Here is a 14,695-nt window from a genome sequence, read left to right as displayed (position 1 = left end):
TATGGAAGGGAGTTAGACCTTGTACTAAGGAGCTCCACACTTTGATGCTCTGACTCAAGTCTGGAAATGCTTTGTGTACTGCTTTCCTGACATTTATCACCTCCTGAAGGTAATTACATTTCTCATCCTTTTCAACAGGCCTGTTTCTTCTAGCCACAAGACCCCAGCCTGCTGTCAGGAAGGCTTGGACCTGCCAAGGCAATGCTCTCCTCCTGTGTGACCTGAGTTTAACTGCAGCTGTCTGAGGAGGTTTTCCCTGGTGGTCGCACTGTGAGTGTACCGAGATACCGACTTCTCAGATGTGTGCCTGGGGATCATCCATCATCTTATAGAGGGAAGCCTATGGATGTACATGTACATGAGGGCTGAAAACTTGAGTTCCTTTCAAGGCTCTGTCTTTGTGAGAGACTCCAGCTGTAATCAGTGAGCTCATGATAAATCACAAATTCCTCTCTGGAGACCAAGCCTCAGTGGTGCTGAGTACCAGCAATTCCCATTAGCTTCAAAGGCCACTGCAGGTGCTGAGTGTCCTGGTTGTATCTGTGGGACTGGCCCCAGGCCTCATCTCCTTCAAGGGGGTCATACTGTAACACTGCAGCCATTCGTTTCTATCTGATGGATCCAGTTGCCTTTAGATACATGCTACTCTCCTTGGCTGAGGTTTGTTACTGATGGAATAAAGGTAACACACTGCTTTAAGTCCAGTGTAAATCCAGGAACAAAGATTTAGTAAAAATAAACCTTTCAAAAAAACTTTATCTTGACTACAATTTTCACCATCCCCTGAAAGACTTTAGATGGGCCATCTTCTCACATAACCTCTGTGACTCATCTGGGTCTCTGGGCAGCTGCCTTCCTTCCCAAATTCAGTTTTAAACCTAAAACAAGGCTGAGCCTTGGCTCCTAACAGCCATTAAGTGTGTTTTGAAAAGCAGTGCCGCTGTAGCTGCTTCTGCTCCTCTTGTTTACGCTTTTCCTGACTGATACGTTTTCAGTGCCAAAGTACATTACTTGTGAGTGTTTCTAGAGCAGCTCCTAAGCTGTGCCAGAGCATTTTCCCAGTTTATGGCATCAGCTGTTCAGAGAGGTGTTTAACAACTTGATTGACTGTATTTTGGGTGATGCCATTGGTTACTGAAGCAACACATGCACTTACAGGTAAGACAGGCTTAAAAACGTCTTGCTTGGTCTGGAGTGGAGCCCTTAATCTGCTCTGTATCCTGCAGTTCAGCAGGAAGGCTGGATGGCTCCACAGAGCAAAAGCAAACTGCAGAGCCCTGAAGAGGTGAATGGAAGAGAGTAAGCACTGGAAGACTTTGCTGAATCTGGGGTTTCTTTAGGGATGGGATCTGCGAGAAATCCCTGGCATGCTACTAGTTACATAAAATTGCTATTAATAGTGAATTGTTTTTAGAAGGGAAGCTGGCATATTGTAAAAATGTCAAATGATAATGATATGGTAGTTGGTATATGTAATGTGCATTTGCAGACAGGATTGTTAAGTGCTTCTAGGTTTGCTAGAAATTTCAGGTACTCCCTTACTGCAACTTTAATGAGGGCAAAATATCCAGCAATATTTAAGTAAATTAATTGGAACACAAATTGCAAAGTCAAAAGAAATGTCTGATTTGCTTTATTTCTAGGAACTACACATGTGCTGAAATTGGCCTGGTTTGTTAGAGCCAGGTGTAAGAATGCTGCCTCTGGGTAATTCCATCCCCTGCAAGCTGTCTTCAGTGAGCACCGTTCCTCTGTGCTGCCTGTCTCCCACAGTCCCTCTGTTCTCTGCCTGGCTGGTGAGGGACTGCTCACCCTCTCACTGTCACAGACCTTTATCTCAAAGTGCCCACCTCCTCTGTAGCTGAGGCCAATTCCTCCAACTCTGTCCAAGTGTACAGTGTTCATTGCCTGGTGTATGCCTGTGTCGGTGTGACATGGTTGCACTCTTCACTTGACTGTACAGAAAGGAGTGTCTGAGTATTTGTGGATCTGGAAAGAACCATTTTTGTGGGCACACAACTGGTATGTAGGGCATGAGTAAGAAGAGTTATGCAGTTTTACGGAATGAGAGCAAAGGCTGGGAAGTCCAGTGGTGCCTGTGCTATTTTGTCTCAGCTGTTTTGGTCTGTGGCTGAGTTTGTCTGAATTATTCTTATAGCACAATGTATTGCCATAATATCCTGGAGCTGATTGTAGCAATAGGATAAAAGAATGGATTGGAATAAGTGGAGGAAATACTGGACTTCAGCACTTTTAGGAGTAATAAAATGTCTGCTCTACAATATGTTTAGCGATGCATACAGAAACAAGTAATCTGTGGGATTGCTTGGTGTTTTTCCAAGCTTTTATTAGGATGTTAAAGGTAAAATCTTGGCCATCTTGAAGACAGTAGAAAACTATCTTTGCCTCTTTTGGGTCAGGATTGCCCCTTTATGTCTGTGTCTGCTGTATACTTGGCAAATCCTCAGAACCCCATCACAGCTAACCTAGGAAAGCAGAGAGCATCTGAGCTGTACTTCCTAAATAAAATAGTGTCCCAGGCAGTGCTCAGGGGCAGATGTTGGACCTGGTCACCCTCGTAGCCTGTCTCCATGCTGAGGGTCTTCTGAGCAAAGAGGTGGGAAGAGCCAACAGGAAACAGAGCTTGAAAACAGCGCTCAGAGATGGCAAGGGACTGATGGCAAGCCAGGGGCAGAGCTGGAATGAGACTCTGTTGGCCTGACCACCTTTGATTGTGTAGCAGTCCGTATGTAGAAGGAATTTAGATAGTATCACAACTAAGTGAAGTTACATTTCGTTAAATGCAGCCCAGAAGAAAGCAATTTCTGCTCCAAAATCCTGACAAACAAACAAACCAACCAGAAAAAACTTCTCAATTGCCCACAAGTCTTGCTTATAAAGTGCATTAGAGCGTGGAAATTCTCCAAATATAAGTGACAAATATTTGGAGCTGAAGTACGTGAAATGGTGCCATACCTCATTTCTGAGCAATTCAAAGCTGGACCAATTTGACCACAAGCACCTCTCGTGCCTTAATTCTGAGTAGATGGATGGTAGTGACTATTCCTGCTTAAATACTGCTTTTGCTCTTTTGACCCCAGAACACTTTGAAAAGATGGGATTGCTGCTTCGGGTCAATCATGGGCTGAGAATTTCTGTACTGAGTTTTAGTTTAAGAGCACCTACAACAGCCTGACTTATAAATCTCTTGAATCTCTCTAAGATCTTAAAACAGTGCCACTGATCTCCAAACAATAGCCTCTTAGATATTATTACTGAAACTTTCTGGAAGTAGTGCACACCAGGAGGGAACAATTAATCCTCGGAGTAACCCCATTTACTCCAGCAGTTTGGCCCTGAGGGAGTAGCAGCGCTTGACGTCTGACAGCAGCCCCAAATGTCAGTATTTCTCCACTCGTTCATCTGCCTGCTTGCTGTGGTAGATTTCATGCCGTTATAAGCTGTTTATGTACAGCCTGATCAAAGTGCTTAATGACAGGGTTAATTTCTACGTATAATGAGGAAGTCAAGACAGGAGACAGGTACTGTGTAATCGAATTTTTCATTTTGGAATTTGTTTCTCTTCATGTAGGGCTTAGCTTTGATTTTTATTACCATTAATGTCTGCATTTACTGTTCCTTCTAGTTTCTCAGATGAGTTAAACCTACTGCGGAAACAGCAGAGGCACTGAATTGTTCCAACAGCTTCCATGGAAGTGTGATGATAAAGTAAACAGAGTCTATAACTTCCCTGCAACAAGACCTCAAAGTGCAGTTTGGTTTGGGGGGACCAATAAAATTGCACTGCTTCAACAGTCTCCCGAGGCATCTAATCCTCTTTTTCTGACTTGGTAGGTGTATGCACAGACATGGATGCTTAGGTGTCTCTGTACGTAGCCAGAGAGACAAAGATAGTGTTGGAATCTGGAAATCTTTTATGAAGTGTGTGTCTTCAGCAAGACTTTGCAGGCATAAAGGAATCCCCAGAGCATTCCTTTGAAAGAGCTTATGGTGAAAAAAAATGGTCCTCGTTTTTCAAAAAGGTGGAAATGGAGTGTTTAGATCTGCATTCGCCCTGCTTATTTTGGTTTTCATTTTTCGATGCACTAAGAACTGTGAATGTTTCTAGACAGTCAGAAATCTAGGGGTACAGAAGTGATGGAGGCCTTACAAAACATGTCTCTTGCTGAGGTAGCCATCTTCAGGAATCAAGGTGGAAGTGGAGATGAAATTAAACCTAGGCATATCCACCTCACCCTACATCCACTGTTTTTCTCTTTTTCTAGCACTCTGTAAATTCCTGAAAGATAGGGATTTAAAAGTTCATACTAAATTTTGTAGAACACGCTTAGCCAAGTTTCCTTATAGCTGAGGTAGAAATCCTTCTCTGTGAGGAAAGTGTGCAGCTCTATTAGCACCTGTGTGCAAGCTGTAGTTTGTGAATGCAGTGGTAGGCTTTGCTTATGCTAATTTGGGCTCAGTCATGCACCTTCTTTTCCTCTTTTACATGCAAATAGCGGCTGTGTCAGTCTCTGGGATGCCTGCTTGTTCCTTTAACGGAGAGATTCCAGTTCATACCTTCAACCAGTGCATTTGTGCGTGGGCAGAGGTATGGCGCAGTGGTACAGTTGCTGACAAGGAAGGAGCTGTGATGGAGGTTGGAACAAGTTAGTGAAACAGAGAAGTCTTAAAAGAAGACTGAGCTTTTCTGGAGTGTTTTCATTTATTAAAAAAAAAAGAAAGGCATAGAGGTGGAGAAGAACAGAGATCTACACAAAATGATAACCCATAATCCTGCCCCCGTAAAAAGGGATCTCTTGATTGCCAGAGATCCATTTTTTCTTCTGAACCCAAGGGTTCAGGCAGCAGCCCTGAGTCTGGAACAGGTCAGCCACCAGTCGATGCAGCTGGGACTGTGTGGGCTGAGTGCAGGTGTTTGGATTCATCACGTTGGTACCCCAGAGCTGAGGGGGCTGGGATGGTGAGCTGTCCTGGTGGGAGCAGGCACCATGTTCCAGAGGGTCCTTGGCGTTGCCAAGCCACGGGCTGGCCAAAGCATTTTCCGTGGTGGTGTACAGCATGTCTGCCCTGCTGAGAAGACAAGGAGGTTCATGGTACTTGCTTGGGACCAGCAGGCAAATTGAGTGTAAAGCATATTGGCAGGATGTTATTTCCTCATCTGTCTTCAGCCTTCTCCTCTACTTTATGGTTATGGATACCTAAACCCAGCCACTCCCTTACTCTTCCTCTTCTGAAAGGCCTGTCCTGCTCTTGTGTCACATTAGTCAAAGCAAAATGAAATTGGGTAAAATCACTTCCATGGCATTGCTTTGGATGCCATTGAACTTAATGAAGATAGTCGGCTTTAGTACCATGCAGGCCATGAAATGTAAGTGTTGTACAACAAGGACCTGTTTAAAAGGGTGTTTGATTTAAAATGCAAGGATTTCCAGGAATTTGGAGTGCAAAGGCTTCTAGGAAGGTCAGGTCAAAGAAGTATGATGTCCCTGTGAAGTCCTGGGTTGAGTCCATAGGAGGCTTGCCACAGGGCTTTTCAGAAGGTGACAGCTCACCTTTTGGAAAGCCCTGGCTTATGTTTGTCTGTTCACCTCTGCAAAGGCTGCCTTGCTGTCAGTGCCACAGCAGGACTCCATGTACAGCCAGAACTCAGCATACATCTGCTTCCTTCTGTGTCCATGGGCACCCTTGGGGGCTGTAATATGATGTCTGGGAAATAACTGTGTCTCTGACCTGCTTTAGAATCTACTTGACTGTAATCCCCTCTGTGTGTGCTACCAGTGACAGAGGTGGGGTAAGGGGTAGAAACGTGCACATGCTTCAGTCATAGTGATGGCATGAAAGTGATGCCATCTTTTTACAGGGAAGGTCCTTAAACACCTCTCTTACCTCTCCACTGATCTATGGGGAAACAAGGCTGGGACCTGTGGGGTTACATTGACTTTGAATTTGACAGCACTAAATTAAGTGGATAATATGTTGTGACACAATAGGATGAAATCCTGGCCCTAGTAACGGCAGTGGATTTTGGTATTGATTTTGGAAGTGTTTTAGGATTTCAGCTGCTGAAATTAGTGGCAAACTCCATGATGAAATAAACTAGTTATTTCCTATCAAACAGGCTCTTCAGCAATGTGGCCATTGCAGAAAATGCTTTTCAAATGGAAATTTATCCTGTTGCAAAGGAATATCTTGAACTAATGACCCCACAAAGTAATGCATACAATAAAATTACTTCCTATCTATTTAAAACTTTTGTGTAACAATGTGAGTGGATCTGGTTATGCTGTTCTCTGCTATAATGACAATTTATCCAAAGTTGTTGTCTGGCCTAAGTTCTGCAAAGATACTTGGTCTTTAAAACCTTTGAGAAAGGGAGATATTCTCTCCTGACATGTCTACAAGTAACTTAGATCAGGTTATTGATCGGTCCTGTATACGTTGCTTTCCAGTGGGAGGATGAGATGGAGAGGCCAATCCATTACTGCAGCCATCTACCACTGGAAAGCAATAGCACTAATGATACAGGTTTTCAATAGCTGATTTATATTATCCTGCAGTCAACAAGAACTCATGATTTTGTGTCACTGTACTGTTTAAAGCAATGCTCCCAAATGGTGGCAGGCCCCAAATCTGACCCTCTGTAACACTGCTGTGCTACGAGGGGGTGAGAACTTAACAAACCCCCACCAGTCCTCCAGAGTATGGTCTGGACAAGCTCTTTGCTTGCTAGCAGTGGGTCCTGTGAGCCCCCAGTTGGTATGAGGCTCCTTCTGGGGAGTGATCCCGTTAAGACTCTCTATGGCTCCACCAGCTCCCTGGCGCCGTGCCACCCAGAGGGAGGACAGAGGAGTTACAGTCCTCACTCAGGGAAATATTACACTTAAAATCTCATTGACTGACTGCTAATTTGGTGGTGGTTGACAAGAAATGCGTGTTAGTGTCTGTAAATGAGAGGCAGTAACTGGCTCCCCTCCTCTTCCTCCTAGTGATAGAAGTACTTTGGGCAGTGCAGAAGTGCCCGCAGAATCCTGCATGGAGCAGAGCTCCTGAGGGAGAGGGGGCAGCAGCAGGGAGCTGTGTTTGCTGGAGAAAATGTCTGATGAGCCGTGGGAGAACCAGCCTGAGCAGGTAGTGAGCACGGCCCCATCCTCTCCTTGGGTTGTGTCTGAATCTGGGAATGGTCCCCTCAGAGTGCTCCACCATAGCAGGTCAGCTCAGCTGGGCTGGGGACTTGTTTCGGGAGGTGCTAGTGGTTCCAGCAGCACATGCAGGATGTAAAGACTGTATGCTGAGCAGCTGGGCTCTGGGAGAGGGGAGTGTAGGTGCAGTGTGGAGCTTTGCACACTCACATGGGCTGACCTGCAGGGACCAGCAGTGTCTTTTTGGACTTGTACACACTCTGTTTTCACACAAATATTCCATGTGGATTTGCAACATGCGATGGCTGCCGAGTGTATTTCACACAGTCACAGTCTAGTGACTGAAGGATCCACTAATTAAGAAGCCCCTAATTAGGCTTTTAAGTGATAAACTGTAATAGCTCTAGTGCAGCTGTTGTTAACTATAGAGTAAATTATACCCAGTTGAAAGGGGCTTTAATTACGTATTTATATAACATACTTTAAAGACTTTGAAAGATAAAAGAATTTTTAGTATCTGCAATTAAAAAAACCAAGGAATTAACAATAGAACACTTAAACCAATGAAAGCAAGGAAATTCAAAGTTAATCTGAAAAGCTGTGCTGGTACTTTCTTTTATGCTCATGGCGTTCTAATTTTTGGGGGGCTTGTTTTTGTTCATTTTTGTTCTTTTTTGTTTTCGTGATGGATTAGATAAAGGAGTATTTTCAGACAGGAGTTTATATCCCCTGCTTTAATAATTTTTCTAGCTTTATAGGTCCATGTACAGCATTAATGATACTCGGCAAACTTCCTCTGGCTTCGTTTTTGCAGCAATCCTAGCAGGAACACCCTTATCAGCCAGCTTGTCTCCTTGCATTCTGATTTACAGAATGGTTGGTTGGACACATGCCTTTTTGAAGCCAACAGCAGCTCAAAAACTGGTCCTGTTTGGGCCTTGGAGACAATGTTCAGGCCAAATCTAGCCTGTGTGTTTTTGGTGCAGTGTTGGCAGGCATTCACCACGCTGGGCTTACCAAGTGGAGAAAGTTGGATGTATCTGGGACAACTCACCTATCTGCTGCCACCACACAGAAGGTACGGACACTAGGCTGTGATGTGCAAAGAGCTCAGTTCCTTTGCTCTCAGGTACTGGCCCTCACAGCTGTAGGACCGAGCAGCCCTTGACAGCCAAGTGAGGTAGTGCAGTTTTGCTTATTCCTGCCACATCCAAGTATTTTTATCTGGAAATGTCACAGTGAGGGAAATAAGGAATAGAGTTCTCATAGTTAATTTTTATGGCTGATTAATTAGCCCAAAGAGTATTAAATTGTGCTAATGTAGTTTGCCTCTTCGATGCTGTCTTTTGACTTCAATGGAACTAAATACATGCTTAAAGTTAACTACGTGCCTAAGTGCTGTGGTGAATCGGGGCCTAGGGCATTAATTAGAACTTGGCTCAGATTTACTTTCAAGGCTTTTCCCCCTCTTTTTTTTTTTTTTTTTTTTTTTACTCTTCAGTGCTCAGCAGTTTAATTGGTATGTAGATGTTCCCCTTTATTGCTGGCAGAGGCCTCTGTCACTGTTCTGAAGGTACTCAGACATCAAGGCTGGTACAGTGGGCAGGAAGAAACCCCCCCTGAAGGCTTTCAAGCTTTGTGGGAAATAATGATGTATGAGACAGGGATTCCTTTGGAACCTGAAGGGAACATGACAGACAGAATAATATGGGAGGAAAACATTGTCTTCACAATTGAGACTGATGGTCTCATCTTGTCTCCTTGTTATTGTTACCAACCAAGACTGAGATGAGCTTTCTTATGAAGAACTTCATTTTGTGGCAGGTCCTATATGTTGGACACACTGTGCTCAGTGGTAGCTTTCCATCCAAGGTACAGATATTGACAGGCTCTGAGGAACCCTTTGAGGTGGTGGTTTAGCTTAAAACCTAAAATTCCTTCCAGCATTGACATGCATTTTGTCAGGAATGACAGTTGCAATTTGATAATCTTTTACCACTTTGCCTGCCTATCTCAATCTGCTTGCTGGAGGGGAGAAGCCAGAGTTGTTGGGCACAGGAGTGTCAGCTTTATGAATCAGCTTTTCTCACACTTTATTAATTTCACTATCCAGTGGTTAGTGCATGTTTGCAAGAGACAATTGATTTGTACGGATCTGTGTAGGATTGAGCAGAGCTGCTACTAAAGCAGGAGTGCAAGCTGACAGCAATGCAATAGCTCTAATTGACAGCTACCAAAGACAATACTTAAAGCAACATTTCTTCTGGTGTTTAGGTTAAAAAGGACCCTCAATTTTTCCTCAAGTTGCCACGTTCAAAAAGAAGTGTTTTCATATATATTCATTTCAGATGGATTAACTGAAATACCAAGTGCTCATTTTCTATACTTGTATTTTCAAGTTAGATGATTCAAAATGCTGTTGTGCCAGCTACAGGAAGATGTCTGCTTCTTGACTCCTCCAGAGTAAAAGCTGTCTTTTAGGGGACACTTCGCACATGTGAGATTTGTGTTAGTGTTTTTTGACACCCACAGTTTGCATTTCAGCTAATGGGAGGCAGAAAGACTAATACACCTACTGCATGTTGTGGGTGCAGAAATGCAAATAGAAATTACACCCACCCTGGAAAGGGCTGGGAAAGTGTACCTTCTTGGATGTGAGCAGGGCAGGTTAGGAAACATCATCTTCCCTTTACAATTGTCTGTTACTCTTTACATTTCTGGAGAACTGGGATCTTGCTGTTAATCTTACAAAAATAGATGCTGTGGTGAAGCCTCAGGCATGAATAAAACTGGATGTTAATCTTAAAGCAGATTTTTTACAGCTATGCACTCAGAGCCAGTGAATCCAAATGATTTTGGAAACTCGGTGTTTGTTACTTACTTAGATCAAAATACTGTGGGGAAAGAGGTCAGTGGCACAGGTACATGTGGGGCTCCTGAAAGTTGAGCAGATAAGCACTGCAAGCATTAGACATCTCTAGCTTGACACAAATAATAGGCAAAGCTGAAAAAAGCCTGCTGACAAGAGGAGTGGGTGTTGGTGGGTGACTTGCTGCAGTTTTAGAGCTGTTAAGTGTAGGTTTTTTAGCATTTTCATTATTTAAAAGTGGAGTGGTAGTTTCTTCACTCCCTCTGAAAAGTTACTAATTTACTCTGAAATACAGGGTAAGCCACAATGATTTAACAGATTTGTAATGTGCTTTAGAATGATTTTAAGTAACAGACGCCCTCCTTCTCTCCAAGCTTCCCACTGTCTCAGCTCTGCCCTCACTCCTTTCTCTGTGTACATCTGTGCCAAAATGCAAAGCAGGGCTGCCCCATGCATGGCTTTCATCTATATCCAGTGTCAGCTGGAGAGCCTGGGTGGCTGTGACCACTGGTGTTCATGCAGGTTTGCCTCATTTCTGGAGTTCAGAAACAGAGTGGCTGTAATAGGCTGAGTTAGCTACGTTTGGGTGTTGGGAATGACATCCTAGACTGTGGAGTGGTTCAAAAGCTGCTGCTTTGCAGGTACTGCTGCAGGTGGACAGACCTTCCCTGGAGGAGCCCTGACATGCAGAGGCTGCTTTTTACCTAGTGCATGCCAAGTGCCTAGTGAACCACAGTCAAGGACCATGATTAAGTTCCCCAGGATGCTCCTGGGATACAGGCAGCATTAAGTAATCTATAGTCTTCTGTGTCTGATTCAGAGAAGGCAGCTGAGTTGTGTTCCTGAGAGGCTGTCCAACAAGGCAGGCAGCCTGCAGGGGTGGAAGGTTCTCAAGGATTGTTTCCTGTTGTCAAGCTGAAGAGATCTCAGCTGTGCCCCGCTCCGGCCAATTCGTGCCCACGAAGTGCTGTGCTGAACAGCCCTGCCCATGGCAGCTCCAGCTGCAGGACTTCTTCATGGGAGATGCTTAAATCTGATGGAGAAGCAGCTGACCTTGCGTTTACTCAGAGAGGTCTCTGGTGGTTTGTGGTAAGGAATTGGGACCTGGGGCTGAAGCCACAACCTCCAGGAGCAAACCACAGAATTTACACAACTGCCAAGGCCTGCCCATTTGCCTTCCCAGCTGAAGGTCTGTGTCATCACACAGCTGTTGCTGTTCTGTCTGCTCTTGTCATTGTTTGAGGGAAGAATCTATTTGTTCAATATAGCAATGATGTCTAGTTCAGTTTAATTTTCTTGGCTACTGCTGTTTTATTACTATTCACTGCATCCATGGGTTTGTTTAGAGTCAATAACCAAGGGTAGAAATACTTGGATGGAAAGCTAAGTGGAAATGCAGAGGTTCTGGAGGACTCCAGGGTTTCTTTTGCTCTTCTTTGTTTCCCTGTACTAGGAGGCATGGAGAACACTTGTCCAGTCATAACTGAAACTATCCAAGATGCACAGGCCTGAAATGTCACCTTCAGTTTCTGTTGCTCTCTGGTGTGTATCATGTCTTCTAGAAAACTTTTTGGACAACAGCTTTTGTTACAAGGAGAGACAGTAAGTTTGTGCACTCAACTTCTTTTTGGAAGAATATTTTATTATTAAACCTTCCTTTTTCCAGAGTCTTGAGCCTTTGATCTGGGAGCTTACAGGGTGGGTAAGTGCAGCTGTACTGGGCTGGACAGATGTCACCCTGAGGGATTCACACACATAACTCTCCTTGGCCTGAACTAGAGAAGGGCCAGAGTTGGTTCACTTTCACTTTCTGACACTGAGAAAAATGAATGCTGTTCTACAGAACCTGTAATTTTTTCCCAAGTAGAGGTGACTAAAGAAGGCCTGAGCTGACTATAGATAATATTATATTTACTGGAAATGAATGTAGCTTATAACTCTTATTTTAGCACCAATCTGGAACACTGTGAACAGATTTATAATGTCTGCCTTACCTTGGCATTCTGGCATCTGTGCACTTATTGAACAGATACTGCACATTCTTGCACTGGTGTGTGAGAGTTTAATGAAGCCCAAATGAAAGGTGAGGAGGTAGAAGGTAGATACTTTAAGAAACAAAACTATTCTTTTTGTGTGCTCCATAATCTTATTTTAGTTCTTAAATATGGTTTTATTCTTCTGATACTAAGGGTCTCAGCACTGATTTCAGTATGTGTGTCATCAGCAGAGTTAATAGCTGTTTTAGAAGTTGCAAGTCCTTTGTTCCTGCATTGAAAAGATTTAAATTCAACCATGTGTTTTTAGACCAGACACAGAAAGCCTTTTCTGTGTTTATAGAAGAGCAGATTTAATCTGGAAGTCATTGAGATAACCATTCAAGAACTTCCCTGATGTGATTTTTGGAGTTACTCTGTTCAGGTATTGAACATAAGGGCACTTGAAACCTTAAAGAAGTTTAAATATAGATGATAATGAAAATGTTACTGGCATTTATGGATCGGTTGATAATGTCAACATACTTAAGTGACACAACATGGACAGTGCCTTACTTTATTGTAATAACATGATCCTCGATATACAGTGATGATACATTCACCTTTATAAAAAGCTTTTTGAGTAATCCAATTGCTCTGAAATGCTGTATCAAAGTATTACAGAACACAGAGTTGCTGTCTGCCAAGTATTATCTCTATTATAGCAACCTAAGCTAAGAAAACACATTTGGAAAAAACGTTCCAAGCAGTGGTAGTGGGGTTTTTTTGGTTTGTTGGGTTTGTTTTGTTTTTAACATTCATGAATATTTGGAGTTGGTGTTTCAACTAAATTTCTTTCACCCAGATTAAATGCAAATTGCAGGATTCTTCAAGCATAAGTCATATGCCAGGAGTATGGTATTAGCATTTCTTTTAATAAAAATAACTTTGGAATAGGTACCGTATTTGGTGAATTGCCTCTCTTGTCATTCATCACTGTGTAACATCCCTGTAGAACTGCAGTAACTGCAAGGAAGGAAAACACTGGAAAGTGTTTCTTGGAGCTGGGATTGGCAGAGGTCTGCCTTTCTGTTAAAAAAAAAAAAAAAAAAAAAAAGCTAGTTTTTGTTCCTTACTTTGCCCTGTCGTTTTTGTGCTATTGCGTACTGGAAGAAACCAGCAAAGGTGAGCACTAGATGAGCCATGAATTCCCTTCGGACCAGATCTTGGGAGTCTCTGCTCTGACATGTGTTTTGCTGTTACTTTTTCCTGAGGGGCTTTATTCTCAAAATCTCAGAATATATTCTTCCAGTAAGATTTCACATAGTTTGATAAATGTTTGGATAAATTTAATACCATCTTACCAAAGCAGACAATAGTTCTTTCTTGAGGAACCGAGCTGAGATGAAATGCTCATTTATGTTGGTGGGATAGTAATTAAGACAACAGATCCAAATCAGGGATTTGTTTTTCTGTTGCAGGAGTAGGCTGAATCAAAGCCTCTGTCAACAGCTAGGGCTGAAATACTGAATTAACATACCAAACAGTAGCACACCAGGAGCATAGTCTTCTACTTGGAACAGAAGAGACTCAGACAAACACAGGGCATCCTCAGTCAGCAGGGATGTTGCTGCTCCCTGAGCACTGCACGCTCTGAGTGTGTTCATGGCTGATGGAAATAGGCCCAGTTTTGGGGGAGCTTGGTGGTATGGGAGACAGCCCCAGCTGCTCTAATAGGATGGCTTATTGCTTTCTTGTAGAGCAAGGAAGAGCTGTTCTCTTTTGAACCTGCAAAACTGGTATAATATTAATTAGACTCCCATCAGGTTTCATTAGTGAAGGCCCATATAATAAAATAGGAAAGGCTCTATAGTAATACTGAAAATTGTTGTGTCATTTATATGGAGTGAGCAGAGATCAGTAGCCATGAAAACACTGCTTTTGTGGAAATATGAAATATTTAGGTAAAATATCTAGGTAAAATCTGAACAGAAATTGGATTACTGCCTGATAAAATGGTGCTTCTTCCCTTCTAAATAGGTTTGATCCTCTCCTTAATGCAAGACCCACACCTTCACCTAGATTCCTTCCTGGGCAGCTGCAGTGGATCTGAACACCAAGGAAATTTGGCCCACTGGATTCCTTTCCTTTCTGTGCAGTTGAATGAAAAGTGTGTGTCTTTTGAAGGACAGCAACTGAAAGAAATACTGATGACTGCCAGAGCATCTACAGAAAAGCATAAGAAAATTACTACAACGGTGAAGACAAAGGGGCTTTGTTAACTCTTTCTTGTAGGTTGTATGTATTAATAGAAACAAGTAAAGTTTTGTATTTTTTCAGGGAAACACACAAGGCTTTGAATTGTATTGTTTTAATTGCAGCTAACTGAATGAATTAAGTGGAAAATTGCAGACAGTGCTTTGATTGTCTAACTCTCTGTATGTGAGGCTTTGGGAACAGTTTGTTATTACAAAAGAATAGTACTAACAAGAAAACAGCCAGCATGTAATTGCTGGGTTGAGGGGCAGTTTAGGGAAGGCTGATACTTATTTATAAATTATTAAATAAAAGCACATAATAACTGGATCATCTCTTACTGCCTCCACACTTCATACATTACTCATCTTCCTAAATTTCATCTTTTTGTACTCCCTTAGTACGTTGCTTCTTATAACCAGTGCAGGCATCAAAAC

At 42.8% G+C, this 14,695-nt stretch overlaps 1 long non-coding RNA gene across 6 annotated transcripts in view; it reads left to right on the top strand.

The window, feature by feature from the left end:
• Positions 1-14,342, top strand: part of LOC114063883 — a 60,114-nt gene extending 45,772 nt beyond the window's left edge. For 5 of the 6 annotated variants that reach the window (XR_003572631.1, XR_003572632.1, XR_003572629.1 and 2 more), the window contains 2 exons: positions 11,483-11,631; positions 14,043-14,342. This is a non-coding gene — a long non-coding RNA (uncharacterized LOC114063883). The remainder of the gene's footprint in view (positions 1-11,482; positions 11,632-14,042) is intronic. The other variant, XR_003572630.1, reaches the window with a different exon arrangement.
• The last annotated feature ends 353 nt before the right edge of the window (positions 14,343-14,695 follow it).

The sequence above is a fragment of the Empidonax traillii genome, unplaced genomic scaffold, assembly GCF_003031625.1.
Source record: "Empidonax traillii isolate 1590-97213 ecotype Southwest subspecies unplaced genomic scaffold, ASM303162v1 scaffold498:size1131258, whole genome shotgun sequence".
In the NCBI taxonomy this organism is placed as follows: Eukaryota; Metazoa; Chordata; class Aves; order Passeriformes; family Tyrannidae; genus Empidonax; species Empidonax traillii.
The sequence above is the reverse complement of the archived record's forward strand: the minus strand, read 5'-3'. Positions and strand labels throughout refer to the sequence as shown.